Source organism: Akebia trifoliata, chromosome 4, assembly GCF_017979445.1.
Source record: "Akebia trifoliata isolate Shusen 1 chromosome 4, ASM1797944v1, whole genome shotgun sequence".
Classification (NCBI taxonomy): domain Eukaryota; kingdom Viridiplantae; phylum Streptophyta; class Magnoliopsida; order Ranunculales; family Lardizabalaceae; genus Akebia; species Akebia trifoliata.
Window position 1 is genome coordinate 23,017,093 of NC_141378.1, and position 14,282 is coordinate 23,031,374.

The window sequence follows — 14,282 nt, forward strand, 5'->3', positions numbered from 1 at the left end:
TAAACAAGTTCGAGAGACGTTGGGAGGAGACATAGATCACTTTTCCGAAACAAAAATAGACGAACCCCATGTTTATTCCACTTTAGATAAACTAAGATCCAGACCTTAACCTTTTTGTAACCTTCCACTACCATAAGCCTAAGCCAACATTTCGTCCTACTTAAAGTCCTTTTTGATCAGGAAATGTTCTAGGGCAACATAATGACAGTGGCAGCACCAATGATCTTGCAACTTGGTCCGGACCTCAAAGTCTTGTCAGTCGTTGGAAGACTCGAGAGGGGAATCCAGATCGGATATTCGAAAAAAAAAGAGTACTCGAAGTGTAGAGTAGTTGATCTTGCGGCTCAACTTGAGTTGTCGAACCACGAATAGTCGTCAGCAAACTCGAGAGGGGAATCTAGATCTATTACTCAAGAAAGAGTGCCACTACAAGAGTAGAGTCGTCGATCTTGCAGCTCAACTTAAGTCACCAAGCCACAAAGACACAGAGACTCCGAGCAGAATTGTAATGAAAAATCTAGAAAAATACAAGCATGGTCTGAAAGGGCATAGTGAAAACCTGAAAGGGCGCTATGAGTAAAAGAATCAGACTATGGCAAGATCAAAGCCACCAGCACGATGAAAATCCCAAAAAGGACGTCGATGCGTAAAAATGTGGAAACCGGGTCTGATGAAAACCGTAATTGGCATCAGGGGCAGTAAAGGTTAAAAAATAAAAAAACAAAAAAAAAACAAAAAAAATAACTCCTGGCCCGCAAGAGTATAAACTGTGAACGGCAAAATCTTTCCAAAATCCCGAGACCCAAAATAGTCTTCCAATACCATGGCACTGGGAATGACTCTAAAGGAATCAAAAGAGTAATTGACGTTTATATCCTCTGTGATTGGCAAAAATACCAAGATCGTCGCAACCAAAGGTTTTACAAACTTTGAATTTATCGTACTCATTTGATAAAGATATTTCATAAAATTTTAAAAAAGAAAAAACTACTATTTTGGCCGATGATGAAGATTCTAGGACTTATTCAAACTTCAAGTTTTCAAAGCATTAGATACACCTGAGGCCAAGTAAGTACAAAACCTATTTTCTTTACATTATTCTTTCAACATTTTGTAATAAAAAGAAATCAATCAAACATCATGAAAAAAAGAGTCAAGACGTTCCTACAAAACACGGATTCGGGCAGCCCGACTCATCATCAATTTTTCAGCCTGACTCATCATCATGACTCACTAGACAAGACGCGAAGGCATCGAAGAAGGGACCGCAGGCAAACCCCTCCTAAGATCACTCTCCGGGGCTACTGAGGTAATAAACCATTGATCATCGAACTTACAGTTGTAGCAATGGAAGAGTTTATAAGAATGACCTAACTAGGAAAAACCCTTGGGGATGCGTGACCTTAACGATGCTTATGAGATTCTAAGTGAAGATGAGTACATACAAACATTCCCGAGGGGAATTGGACCAAAACTATTTGGATTGAAATCAGAAGCTTCTGAGAAACTGTCATTGTTATCATGAATCACATTAACCTTGTTGAGATCCTTATGGATGTGAATCAGTGGTCCACCGTGTTTTCTAACATTGTTTCAAAAGCAACAACTCTTGAAGTCGTATCAATAGGCGTAGCAGAAAACTACAATGGAGCCCTTCAAGTGATGACAGTAGAATTCCAAATTCCTTCACCTCTGGTTCTGACTTGAGAAAATTTCTTTGTAAGGTATTGTAAACAACATGTCAAGGGGATTTGGACGGTGGTCGATGTTTCCTTGGATCATTTGTATCCTAGCCTGATATCGAGATGTCGAAGAAGGCCATCAGGTTGTGTAAATCCAAGAAATGCCAAATGGTTACTCCAAGGTTATATGGGTCGAACACGTAGAAGTGGATGATAAAGCAGTTCATAGTATATATAAAACACTGGTTAAACTCCAGCCTTGGGTTTGGCGCAAAGCGTTGGGTTGCTACCCTAGATCAACAATGTGAACACCTTGCAAATGTTATGGCTAGTAACATGCCCGCTGGAGATGTTGGTGTGATCACAAGTCAAGAAGGGCGAAAGAATACGTTGAAGTTAGCTGAAAGAATGGTGATGAGTTTTTGTTCTGGTGTAAGTGCTTCTACTGCTCACACATGGACAACATTATCGGGAAGTGGCGCTGAAGATGTAAGGGCCATGATTGGAAAAAGCATAGATGATCTCAGCAGGCCTCCTGGTATTGTGCTAAGTGTAGCTACTTCTTTCTGGCTTCCAGTCTCACCAAAGGGAGTTTTCAATTTCCTTCGCGATGAGAACTTTAGAAGTGAGTGGGACATTCTTTCTAATGGTGGTGCTGTTCAAGAAATGGCACATATTGCTAATGGTAGAGATCCTGGTAACTGTGTTTCTCTACTGCGAGCTAATACTCCAAATTCCAGTCAGAACAACATGTTGATATTACAAGAGAGTAGCACCAATGCAACAGGTCTTGGTCGATTCGGTTCCAACTGCAAAACTCTCTCTTGGATCAGTGACAGCTGTTAACAACCATATTGCTTGTGCTCCAACTGCAAAACTCTCTTGGATTTGTGGCGACTGCTAACAACCTTAGTGCTTGCACCGTGGAAAGGATCAAAGGTATCAAAGGACAATACATGAATTGAGAGGGTTAGCGAATGATAGAAACAGAGCAAGATCAACAAAAGAAGGTAAAAAAAAAAAAAAAATCAAAAGAATTTCAAAAACCTTTCGAGCTGCACTCAACTCCGATTTGTCAAAACACGATCGAAGAAATAGTCGGATTCCAAAACTCATCAAATTTTCATCAAATCAAAGATCTCACACGAGCTCCGCGCCATCGAGATCAATGAATTAATAAAGCAAAACTCTGTCAGACCCCGTGCTTGAGTAACCATTTTCCACAAAAATCTTCAATAAAATCGATAATTCAAGATCGTGTTTTTACAGAATTTTTTTTTTGGCCCGTACAAATAGGGGTTTAGTCTATTCTTTGCAGTTCTTTGCACGCAATTCCTGCAAAGAAGGGCAGCTGTAGATCTACATTGCTAATGATAAAACCTAGATTAAAAACAAAATTATAATAATAATAAAAAACCTTACCTTCGATCTGCAAAAGCACTATTCCCTCAGATCTGAAAAACAGTTCCTTGTACCGTACTCCTTGCTTCGCTTTGTCTCCGGATCTGATTTCTGATCTCCGAGGCAAGGTGTCTCTTTCTTGGATCTGGATGCTTCGAATTTGTGGTGGATTTTTGGGGTGTTTTTGAAAGGTTTTTGGGTGTTTTTTAGGCTAAAATCGGAGTAGGGGGTGTTAGGGAAGGAGTTGGGGCTCCAAAATTAGGGTTTTGGAGGGGTTGTGGAGGCTTCTTCACCTACTTTTTCTAGGTTTTTTCTTTGATACGAAAATAGGGTGTGGAGGCTCCTATTTATAAACTTTTTAGAAGCATTAGGGTTTGATTAGGGTTTCTTTTAGGGTTTCAATTAGGGTTTTGACTTAGTCTTTAGGGTTTTAGGGTTTTGACTTTAGTCTTATGAGATTGACTTGATTAGGGTTTTGATTTAGGGTTTTGACCTTGGTCTTATGAGATTGACTTGATTAGATTAGGGTTTTGATTTGGGGTTTTGACCTTAGTCTTATGAGATTGACTCGATTAGTTTAGATTAGGGTTTTGATTTAGGGTTTTGACTTTAGTCTTATGAGATTGACTTTAATACTTGACTCTAGTCTTGCTTAATTGACTTTAATTTTGACTTTGGTCTTATTTGATTGACTTTAATATCTTGACTTTAGTCTTGCTTGATTGATTTTAAATTTTTGGAGAATCCCTTTCTATTATATCTTTAATTCTTTGGACCCCCAAATGGAGGGGTCCTTAAAGAAATATCCCACGAACCCTCAACAATTTTGCCTAAGAGTCCAATTAATCGATTTTTTAGGTTCAACTTTTTAAATTAATTTCATTAATGTTTCACTTTAATTATTTAATGTTTTATTTATTAATTTCGAATTTTTTTAATTATGAAAATTGTGAAATTACCGTTTTGCCCCCGGAGAGGACTTTTCAAGTTTCAAGTCGGTTTTTAATGTTCTAGGATGTTTTAGAATCAGTTTTTCGTAAGGAATTCAATGACAATGTTGGTTTGTGTCATTTATGAAAATTTTTATGTGAAATTATTGTGAACTTTATGAGGGGCATTTTCGTAATTTTGTCAAATTCTGTTAAAATTGGTGAAATGATTTATTTGGTTTCGATTTATTATTTTATTTGTTCGAGAGAGTTTTCCTAAGCGTAACGTAGGCTCTAGGGTTGTTTTGAGGTTAGGGGTATTTTGGTAATTTAATCATTTTTAGTGATTTTTATCGTGAAGCTTCTTTTTGGTTTGCAAGATGATGATTTCTATGTTTCTGGGGTCGTATTTTCCTAGCGTAGCGTGGTTTCTAAGTTTTGTCAATTCGAGATACCTCATCCGGATTTCTGAAACATATCTGGTAACAAAATAAAGCATTGGAATAGACATCCATCATTGGGAACCTTTGCGATCGGGTTGACGACTTGATTAATCAGGCGGATGCAAAAATGGGGTGTCTACATTAAGCACCCCCATTCTCTCCACCTAAGGTGGTTACCTTGAGATTTTGCCACTTTTTGAAAAGATTAACATAACAAAATTGCATGAAATGCATGGAGTGGGTGTGTGCTCTTAGTGAATATGTACATCTTTGAAAAAAGATTTGATATTAGTGTTGACATGAAAAATATCCTATGGAGAGGATATTCTATGGAGTCAACACACTTTTGCATGAGTTGAGATGTTGGTTTGAGATTTTAGAGAAATTCCATGGGTGGAATTCCCTTATATCCATAACCTTAATGTATGCATGCTTAGCTAGAAACTTAGTGTTTTAGCCCCATCAAGAGAGCTACACAATTCTTCATCATGGCCAAACATGTGTGATGTGTGTGCATAGTGTACATTATGAGGCATGATATGAGAATGGGTCAAAAAGGGCTTCAACCTCCATCCTTTTGATCAAATCGCCTCAAGCATTCCATGCCCAAAGTTGAGGTTCAATCTACTCGGGATGAAGGAGGGTTCTCCATTACATCCTAAAGGCTTCTAAAAATAAAAAGAGAGGGATAGAAGAAGAAGATGCAAGTTAAAAGATAAATAAATAACTATTGTCCCACATTGTCCCTTTTGAAAGTCTTGAATGAACTTGAGCTTGAGAGATGAACTTGAGAGTTGAAGGGTGGAGTTGAGGGGTGAGAGAGTTGAAGGTTAGGAGATGATAGATGAGTAAAGATTTTGGTAGAGTTTTAGGTTGAGAGATGGGGGCTTTAGAGCATGAATTGTTCTTAGAAAATTAGGGTACTTATAGAGTTTTTGGAGAACTTTTGGGGATAAAATGGTCCAACCCTAAAAATAAAGAAAATTGACATTAGATTTATGTTATTTCTTTTTGTAGTTCTCATTTGTATGAGGGCAAAGATGACATTTGTGAAGAAACCCTAAAAGCATTATTTGATCTTTGATTTTTTGGTAAATAGAGGTGAGATAACAAAAATACTTTTAGGAGGGTGAATAAGGAAGTGACATGTGTAAAGGTGGAGTGGTAGGTAAAAAGTAGACCTTGGTTCATTTGTAAATAACACATAAAGCAAGAGTGAAAGTATATTTTTGAAATTGACCAATGGGAGAACAAAAGTACTTTTGGGAGGATGAGTATGACAATGACATGTGTAAAGGTAAAGTGGTAGGTGAAAAGTAGACATTAGTTCATTTGTAAATAACTCATAAAGTAAGGGTGGAAGTATATTTTTGAAATGGACCAATGGGAGAACTCCATGTATGTACTTGAAGATTCCAATCTTTTGAGAGTATGATTGGAAATTCTCTCAACTTTATAGATTATTACCAAAGACCCAAGTATCTTTTTTATTTGACTAACATTTTTGGAAAGGGCATTCTTGGATTTTCACAAGGAAGAGTTGACTCTCCAATTAGATAATGCATTGGGTATTGAGGGTTTATAAGAGATCAACATGTGTCATCTTTTGAGGGGGTGTGAAAGAATGGGCTTGGAATGGACTTGGTATTGGGCTTAGGTGATGGACTTGGGTTATGGACTATAGCCTTTAAGGGTGGGCTAAAAGAATGGACTTGAATTTGGATTAGAAGGTAGGCTTTATCTTGGGCTTAGGTTGGATTTGGAAATGGACCTTGGTTATGGTATGGGTGATGGAGCGGTGAATGGTGAACGGTTGTGGATCCTGATTGGATCATAGAGGTGGTATGAAATTAGATTGGGCTAGGGACAAGGTTGAGCATACGAAATTATGTGATATGATGCATGTATGCATATATGCATGAAAATGATGCCAAGTGGCAATACGGGTCCGTCGAAAATCTTGAGTTCTAAATCGGAATCAATTCGAGGAAATTAGATTCTCCTAACGTGTTCATGCAAATTGGGGTGTCTACAATCGAGCTCAAAGTTTGAAAGATGGGGCCTTTATTGGCTTATCATGCATCTAGATTTATAATTATCATTAGGCTTCGTCGAATTTTTAGATTTTTGAAGAAGATTTTCCTTTCTGATCATGGGATTAAGAATGAAAACTTCGGAATCACAATTATTCTCAAAATGCCCCTAGTTTGAAGTTTGATGAGTTTTGAAATTCGGATATTTTTTTGTCGTGTTTTAACAAATCGGAGTTGAGTGCAACTCGAAAGGATTTTTGAACTTTTCTGTCTTTTTGATTTTTTTATTTTTTTTTATTTTTATTTGACTTTTGGTTTTTTTATTTTTATTTGATTTTTTATTTTTTGATTTTTATTTGATTTTTTGGATTTTTTTTTCTTTTTATTTGATTTTTGATTTTTTTGATTTTTATTTGATTTTTGATTTTTATTTGATTTTTTTTATTTTTACTGATCCGTGCTTAAGGCACAGATAGCATTTGGAGCGATTTAACCCGTGTTTAAAACACGGATAGCATTACTCTTATCTCATCCGTGTTTGAGGCACGGTTCCAACTAACTTCCCCTTATCCGTGCTAGTGACACGGATGACGCATTCTTCGTCTTATCCGTACTGGTAACACGGACCAGTACGAATTTCAAACGTTTTAAGCCTCGCACCCTTCCATTTTCGGTTTTCCTTCCGTTTTCTTCTATTTCCTTCTTCTCTCTGGTGACTTTTGGCGATTCTTCTCACTTCCCTTCATCTTCTTCTTACTCTTTGTTGGTTTGAGCATTTGGCGTGATCGTTGGGTTTATTTGGAGCGCGTGTGTGATCTTTGGGTGCTTGTGAGAGTGGATTAAAGCTTTGGAAAGCTTCTCGGGCGAGTTACGTGTTAGAAGTGAGTTTTTATTTTTGTTTTATCCTTCTTCTTCTTGCTTTCATTTGCCATGTGAGAATGATAACAAACACCTCGATTTTTACCGAACACAGACTTTTCTTTTGTCATTTTGTTGTCTTCATTTTGACTTCTTTATATTATGATGTTTTTGTGATTCTCTGAATGTCTGAGATGAGTCATGCTTGCTTTTTAAAATGTCATCATGTTCTGAGAATAATGTACATTATCTTCCGTTGTCCCTTGCCGTCTCTTTATCTTGATTGAATACATGGTGGTAGTGGGTTTGTGTAGTTTTGAAGGGATGATGGTTAAGGGTGAATCTGTCGGGGTTAGTGGGTTTGATTTATGGCTTATTTAGTCGGATTGGGATGCGAGAATTGGGTGTTCTTAGAATGTAGTTGATGAAGTGATGGTGATGGTTGGTATATGGGGAATTGGGTGGATTTGTTATGGATCGGGGACTGTTTGGGTGATGAATTGGATAGTTAGGTGGTGCTTTTGGGTTGATTTTGAAGTGGGGACTAGTGGCGGCTAATTTTTTTTTTTTTTGGGGGTTGGTTTTGGTTGTTTGATAATGGGTGATGAGATGAGATGGTTTGTAGGTGATATTTTGGGACTAGTTTTTGAGTTGGATATACGATGGTTAGGGGATTGTTTATGAGAGGTGGTTTAGGACTTGGAGGTAGTTAAGGTTATTTTAAGGGTTGGGTTTGACGAGATGGGAGTGGTTTAGGGATCAGCTTTAGGATTGTTGGGATTGAGTCGAACTGTTAATGAACTATTCGTATCGAGATGGTTGGTTAGGCAAGTCCATTTTTCTCTCATTTTCTTTTCCTTCTTTTGGCATGATCTAGATCTGGGAATGCTTTGCTTGTCATGCTCGTTTGTGTTTTATCTCTGTTTCTCTTTGTCTTCTTGATTGTGAATGTTTTGACTTGCTCTGGATATCTACGTGTTTTCTCTCTTTTGAAAGGTATCCTCCCATGATGAATGATTAATCTGCTTGGCATGAGCATAGGCTTGGTTGGATGGGAAGGGTTCGCGTAGGTCTGAACTGGGTTTTGCTAGATTCGACTAAGTCTGACTTAGGTGGACTAGGCTGGTTGAATTGACTTGGGTTGACTGGGCTAAATGAGTCGAACTGGGTTTGGCTGGGCATTGACTGAGTTTTGACTGGGCTAACTGGGTTTAATGGGTTTTGGATTGATTGAGTTTTGACAGGGCCTAGACTGAGTCATCTGAGTTTTGGGATTGATTGGGTTGACTGAGCCTTGACTGGTTGACTAGGTTTGACTAAATTGACTGGGTTGACTAGGTTAATCGGGTTGACTGGGTTGACTATGTTAAATGGGTTGATTGGGTTTAACTCAGATTTAGCTAGGTTTAACTTTAGATTGGATAAGTTTGACTTGGCTAAACTAGGTTCACTGAGTTGGGTTGGGTTAACTGGGTTTTGGGTGAGTTGGCTGAGTTGACTGGGTTTTAGGTTGAGTTGACCTAGGTTTGACTTTGGTTGTATGGGTTTGATAGGTTTGACTTAGATGGACTAGGTTTGACTTAGTTAGGTTGGGTTTGACTCAAGTTGACTAGGTTTGACTTAATGGACTGGGACAACTTCATCGAGATACATGATCAGAGGACTTTTGTATTGTTGATTGATCACATGGCGACTTGCAGATGGGTAGAGAGCGGAGGACACGTGTAGTACATTCTTCTGATGAGGAGGAGGAGGCGAGGCCTCGGACTCGGGCTCGCTTCGCTTTGGGGTCCAGTGTGGTGACGGAGTATGGCTGGCCGAGACAGCCCTCACGGAGGCCTGATTCAGCTTCCGTGGTCGGCTCTTCTTCCGGCAGTCAAGGAGAGGAGGCCAGTACCTCTCAGAGCGGCCCAGCTGAGGATCTGCCAGGCAGCAGCAACGGGAGGGGCAGGCGTGGTGTTCGAGGCCGGACTGATTGGGCCGTAGGTGCTGGCTGAGTAGGCAGAGAGATTCCCAGGGTCGAGATCCCTGCGGAGGAGAGTGAGAGGGTTCCAGATACCTCTCTTCTCCGAGGATTAGGGAGGCATGTATCTATGCTTGTCCGACTGGACATTCCTACCCCCTATCCTTCTACTAGCTTCAGGGGTAGGTGGAGTGCTTTTCTTTCTACTGCCACCTTGTTTTCAAATGATATTCGGACGCAGTTTGCTACAATGGGCTTCGGGGTTTTTCTTCAGATACCAGCATTCAGAGCAGACCGTCCCTTATTCTAGGCCATGGTGGAGAGATGGTTCCCATCGACTCATTCCTTCTACATGCCTGAGGTGGAGATAAGCATCAGGCCTTCTGACTTTGTGGCTATCACGGGCATAACGATCGACGGAGAGCCACTGTCCTTAGCCATGATGACCGTCCAGGAGGTTAGAGCATTGCTGGGCATCACCCGAGTCCCGGCCTCCATGGTGGGGAAGATGGGGCGCATTAGCACCAAGGTTTTGATGGGGCTTCTGCTGATAGAGGGGGAGGACAGAGCCCCATCCACCTATAGAGAGAGATCGGCCCGCTATGGTGACCGTGATTTCGACATCATCTTTCGGATCTGCTTTCTCCTCTTTATCAGTAGCTGCTTCTTCTTGGAGGACAATTCTTCCGTCTCCACCACCTTTCTTTCGGTTATGCACGATATCGATCACATCGGTGACTTCGACTGGGGGAGTCTCATTTATGGTACTGTAGACACCTCAATTTGAACGGGCCACTTCTCGAAAGGGCCCAAAAATATCGATTTAAATGGGCCAACGGGCCTTAAGGGCCCAACTCATTGAAAATGAACATTTTTACCAAATCGAGGCCCCTAAGACCTCTCAATGGTTTAGGAGGCCACCAAAAGGACTCGGCCTACCTTACGACTTCCCAACATTCACCGCTCCGCTTCCAAAATAAAAAACGTCAAATTTTCGATAAATTTCACCAACGGGCCTAAAAAGCCCGATTCGCCAACACGTGACATTTTTGATCAAACTAAAATCTAAAAAATTAAAAAATTAAAAATGTGAGACTTGGGATGCCTACCCCTCCTCTACTATCACCGCTCCGCCTCCGTAACCCAAAACCATTTCTAAAACCCAAGCCCAACACTACAAAGCCCACAAATCATTAACCATATCCAATTCATTATCCAACCCACAACCCTAACCCATAAACCACAACCCACATCAACCAATCACTCTTTTATCATCAAGAGATGACACATGTCATCACCCCATCTCACCTCCCTCACCCAACCACCTACCCCATTAATTTGCTTTAAATCCCATCTACTCACACATCAACCCATCACCTTTTCTCTCAAATCAAACACATCTACCCACACCCCTAACCTATACCTCCCCTAATCTACTCTCATCATTCCCTACAAAACCTACATCTACAACCTAAACCTACACCATCCTCTCAAGTCAAACACTCAACCTCTCCCATCAACCTATCCCAACCCTTCATTTCCACCCACCTTAACACATGGCATCATCTCCCTCACCCTCCCAAAATATCATCAACCACCCATTTAAATCCTCCATGCTCTTAAATCAAATCACAACCACCATCTTAAATTCACCTCACCAAACACTCCACCCAAATGGGTTGGGTAGGATCCAAACCATTTGGGTCAAAACTCACCCATTTAACCCCCCTTACCTATATACCCTCCAATCTCCTCTAAATTACACCCACTTCTCTCTCAAACTCATAACCATTCTACCCATTTTCTTCACTTCACCCCATTATATCCCTAAAGTAACTCCTAAACATCTATAAATACCCTCATCCTCTTCCCAAAAATGATCCCCAACTTCTCATTACAAAACTTCTCCCCAACACTCTCTCTACTAACAACCATCATCAACTCTCATCAAGTTTACCAACTCTTTCACACAAATCCTCTACAAGTCTCACTAAAACAAAAGAAATCCCTACTCTCTCTAATCACTTCTTCCCATTCTCATACTCTCATATTATACTAAGGACTCAAGAAGACTCAAGCAAGAAGAAGAAAAGAAGAAACAAGATACAAGGTGGGTTTGAAGCACACCCCCTCTCTTTCTCTAACCTTCTACTCTTTCCCTCTTCTAACACCCCCTTCTTCTATTTTATTTTACCCCTTTTGATGATTGGGCCCCAAGGCTAAGGTTCATAAGGGTCATTTCCATTAATGAAATGACCCTATGATCAAGCCGAAAATGAATCCCTACTTAGGGAACATATGCACCCACGTGGCACATTTTTTTCACCTTCTTTTAAAAATAAAAAATGATCGAGTTATTTGAGGTTACCGCCACGTGGCGGGGAGGAAAGGGTGCCTAACACCTTCCCTTTTCTTCAACCGAGCCGCTTACCCAAATCTCGAGGTTTGACTACCCCTTATCCATTGTGAGTCACTAAAATGCCAAAAATCTCATCTTTTGGAAAATGTACCCCGGGTGACCATTCACACCCACTTCCAACTTGAATGGTGGCGACTCCAAATCATTGTAGATGTAGTCATCATAATGACGAAATCACGCGTCTACAGGTACCATTTTAGTCGGACTTGATCGGGTCGTTGAGGGCATCACTGCGCCTCATGGAGCTGGGATCTCCACTCGGTTCTTCTGGCACTTTATTGAGGTAGAACGGATCTTGATTTCATTTTTTTGTCTGATTCTCTTTTTATTTTTCGTTCACTTGTCTGACACCCTATCTTCTTCTTCAGATTTTTTTTCATGTCTTTTTCCCCTTCTACTTGCCCATTCGTCATCATCCAGACGAGGGTCATCTATTGGGGGCTTTTTGGGCTACGAGAGATGCTAGGGCTATCCGAAGCAGCCCTAGGAGTGTCGGGCCCACATTGATAGATGTCGTCTCCGAGACGTGGGTATTCGAACCTTTTTCCTTTTGTTTTCCTCTGAAACTGCATGTATCTGTTGTCTGACTATCTCTTTTGTAGATCTTTTCGGTTACGCTTCGAGACCTCTTCCGTACCGTCAGCGGGAGGCAGGAGGTGAGGAACTCCTATCGGCGTAACACCAGGCGACAGCGCTACCCCTACTTCATTGGAGAGCAGCGATACACATTTTACCTGGGGGAGCGTCTATTTTTCCAGCACGATGGGAGTCTTCGTATTCCTATCGTCCCACCTGAGCCCATCTTGGGGGCGATGACAGTGGATGAGTATCTCGTCCAGGCGAGGGGCGTAGATTCTACTGGGCTGGTGAGAGGGGGTGACTACCAGGCATGGTTCCGAGAGGCGTCTATTGGATGTCTCATGCCTGCAGTCACTGCTCGTGCTGGGATTACGAAGATTGGAGGGGTACTACTACAGGAGCATGCCGTTACGGTATGTGCTCTGTCATTACCTTCTTTTAAAATTGTCTGCCTTTTATCGTTCTCACTTGGTCGGTTCTCTTGTTTTCAGGTTGATGATCTTCATCTTCTTCGAGAAGGCTACGATGTGATCGAGGCCCAAGCGACGAGGGCAGTGGAGATGGAGAACAGGTGGAGAGCCTCTAGGGCTGAGGTGGAGGAGCAGGCTATTCGGCTCGAGGATCAGGAGGCCCAGGCAGCCCGTATCCAAAGCTAGAGTTGGAGGTAGCCTTGCGGGAGTCTCGTTTCCAGGCTGAGATAGTATGTTGTTATTTATATTTTATTTCTTTTCTGTTTCATAGATTGTAGCTCATGGTATTATATTTTGACTGATTCCCTCATATGATTTTTTCAGGACTACTATCGACGCCGAGACGGAGCAAGCACCTTTGCACGGCCTCCGACACTTCTTATGGTAAGCATTTTCATTTTAGTCGTTCATTCCTTTACATCTGCTGTATATATTACTGCCTGTATTTTGATATGCTTGTTTTTTTATTTTCAGGTTTCCTCCTCCACTGGACCCTCCGTTCCGGGTGTTGATCTTGCAAGGACCACAAAGCAGGATGCTGCCCTGGATGCAGAGCTCTTCTTCACGAATTCCGAGGGACGGCTGCGGATGCATGGTCTACCTTCTTCCGGGGTGTCGGGTTCTGGTGTTGTGGCTAGATCCTCTTCTGGAGTAGTTCCGGAGACTCAGAGTGCTTAGGACGATGCTCCCCCTTCCATCTGATTTTATTGTACCTGACAAAATATTAGACATTTTGCATTAATTTTCTGAATATTGCGTGTAAACATTTCAAACTTTGTATATATGTATGTTTATGCTTATGTTTCATTGCATTCGTCTTATTGTTATAATCATCTATGCAATTGACCCGAGCCTTTTAGGCGTGATATCAATCATCAGGGTTTTTGAGTTCTTTCAAGCGTTGGTAAGGCTATGGGCGGGTAAAGGGTGCGATTAGGGTCCCAAGGACCCTTCGAGTGTGTTTTCGAGTGGCGTGAGTTGTTTGGACTCTATGGTGAGTGAGGTGGTTCTTGGAGGCCTGATCTGGCCCGATATGATTCTAGCAAGTTCCTACGTACCCGGTATGTATTTTGAGAATTTTGAGCGCATCTATCGAGCACGTAGGAATTCTTATCACTTCCACGTGATTTCACAGATATCGAGTCCTAAGATAACCATTACATAATCAACATCTCAAATGACTCAGGACCCCAAACTTAAATTGTTTTGGTCCGTGTTCTTAACACGGATAGCCTTTCCCAGCTTTTATCCGTGCCTTGAGCACAGATGAGTCATATTTTACTTCATCCGTGCTCCCAAAACGGATGAGTTAAAGTCGATTTTATCCGTGTTTTGGGCACGGATCACTGCGCATCTATCGAGCACATAGGAATTCTTATCACTTCCACGTGATTTCACAGATATCGAGTCCTAAGATAACCATTACATAATCAACATCTCAAATGACTCAGGACCCCAAGCTTAAATTGTTCTGGTCCGTGTTCTCAACACGGATAGCTTTTCCC